Here is a 2,109-nt window from a genome sequence, read left to right as displayed (position 1 = left end):
GCATGCCATTGGGGGCACTCGATTTAACTTTTTCCATAAGACCCAAGAGAGCGAGGGAAAACTCTTGCAGTGTCTCACTTTCCTGCTGTTTTCTAGAGAAGAAAGCTTCCTGCAATGCTACATAGGAGTCTGAACAGCCATACAGTTCTTGCAATATAGTGATTATCTTAGCAGGATCAGTCCTCTCTGCACTAGAGCGATATTTGATCTCTTCACGTGCTTCCCCTTCTAGGTGGTCAAACAGGAAAAATGCTTTATCAGCCAAAGACAAATGACGTGCTCTAGCACAACCTTCTATTTCCTCCAACCATTCATTCAACCCTATACCTGATTTTCCTCTAAACATAGGGCACTTTCTGTCACGGGGCACAAAAACTAGTCTCTCTGCTACAGAGACACCAGCCGTTGGGGGGTTAACAGATGATGCAGTTGAAGTAGAAGGTGTAGCACTAGTACCTGACCCAACAGCCCTCTCCTGACGCAGCCTCTCATTGTCTGCTTTCAGCTGCGCGATCAAGTCCCTGAGTTCCTGTAACTCTTCCTCCATCTCTGTAACACAGCTGTGAAATCCCACACCAAAGTAGCTGCTGCTTTGCCTTTATTCTGTACAAAATAATATAAAAAAACAATTTACGTTACACCAAACAAAAAAAAGAAGAACACACGTCTCTGTTTTAAAGAGTATATCCTGTCGACAACAACGCCAAGTTTGTGGCGAGACGAGGATGGGGTATAAAGTAAACACTCTTTGCAGTTTTAAAAAGACAACGCCACCCTGGGAATTTCACCCAGAGAATACTGAAAGTAACACTAAATCACCAGAAAGGCACTTAGGTTCGCTATACTCAGTCCAGAGACGAGGTTCAATGATCAACAAATTCACAATTTATTAATAATTATTTAAAACACCATATAAAAGCACAATCATAAATATTCAAGTACAAATATGCTTAAAAAGGTATTCAGAGCTGAGGCTTACCAGTGGAGGGGCAGGGATGCCACACACAAACTAAAGAAAGAAAACACACCCAAAACACAAGTGCAACACACTATCACACACACACTCACACTAATAAACTAAACAAGGCAGGTGTGTACACTCAAGGGATCCCACCACCAAGGCACCCTAGTCTCCTCCACGTCGGCACTCCGCATCTGAATAAAAAGAAACAAAGAAAATTTTAATATATTACAACAAACTAATGTGTAGCACCGGGGGATAACCCAACTGCAGGACCACACTGGTGATCTACAGCTAGAAAAAGGGCCTCCCACCAGTGGTGTAACAAAAATCCAAACTACAAATCAAAAGCAATAAAACAACATACAATCTGGATAAAACTCTAAAATCTGGAGCAAACGGAATCGCCGTACTGCTCCAACTTGCCGTCCACACGACGATAAGTTAACAGTCAATCAATATGCACGCCAGCTGACTCCGATAACCGGCATGCATATGGCCGTTGTCCACGCCGACGTCCACTGTAAAAGCTGACAGCAGCAGGGAAAGAATTCTCACAACGGGAACAGACGGTAAAAGCACAGCAAGGCAAAACAGCAGCACTTCAGTTCACGTAGCTTGGCGCAAAAGGCCCACACTTCCTGCGAAACATAATAAATAATTACTATAAAAGAACAATAGAAGGCAGAGAGCGTAACAAAAGTTGATTACGTACCAAGTAAGCCGGGTCATAGAATGTAAGCAGAATAGCTCAGAGGAAGCTTCTATAGCTACGACCAGCCGCGATGGAGACTTTAGAGTAACCCACAAACGATCTCTACCACACCGAGGAAGTCAGGTGACCAAAAAGGAGATCACAGGCAAGCAATACAGAGACACTCAAATGGCCACTATTTATACCAGCGCCCCCTAATGGGCCAGGCTGAAAGTGGGTTGGACCGCGGGATAACATTCATCCTGCCACACAAAGGAATCTCAGATAATCCCTATGATCCTCTCTCACTTCAAAACAATAAAACATTTGTTGCACATCAGCTGGAAATGCTACAGACTCTTTCCTAAAACCCATAAGGACACCCAGTAGTGTGTTATTCAGGTCGGGTCCACTTAATAAGACTTTGTTAAGGGACTGTCCTTCAAATTCTGCA

General features: G+C 43.6%; 1 long non-coding RNA gene across 1 annotated transcript; it reads right to left on the bottom strand.

Annotated features, from left to right (window-relative positions):
* Nucleotides 1-862: 862 nt before the first annotated feature.
* LOC146692433 (uncharacterized) lies at nt 863-1,905 on the bottom strand. Its single transcript, XR_014915190.1, has 2 exons — nt 1,677-1,905; nt 863-1,602 (listed from the first exon to the last, which is right to left on the bottom strand). It is a non-coding gene; the product is annotated as an uncharacterized LOC146692433 (long non-coding RNA).
* Nucleotides 1,906-2,109: the final 204 nt, after the last annotated feature.

Source organism: Copadichromis virginalis, linkage group LG15 (genome assembly GCF_057382275.1).
Source record: "Copadichromis virginalis isolate Kocher_CV1m ecotype Utaka linkage group LG15, C_Virginalis_male_GT1.1, whole genome shotgun sequence".
Lineage (NCBI taxonomy): Eukaryota > Metazoa > Chordata > Actinopteri > Cichliformes > Cichlidae > Copadichromis > Copadichromis virginalis.
The sequence above is the reverse complement of the archived record's forward strand: the minus strand, read 5'-3'. Positions and strand labels throughout refer to the sequence as shown.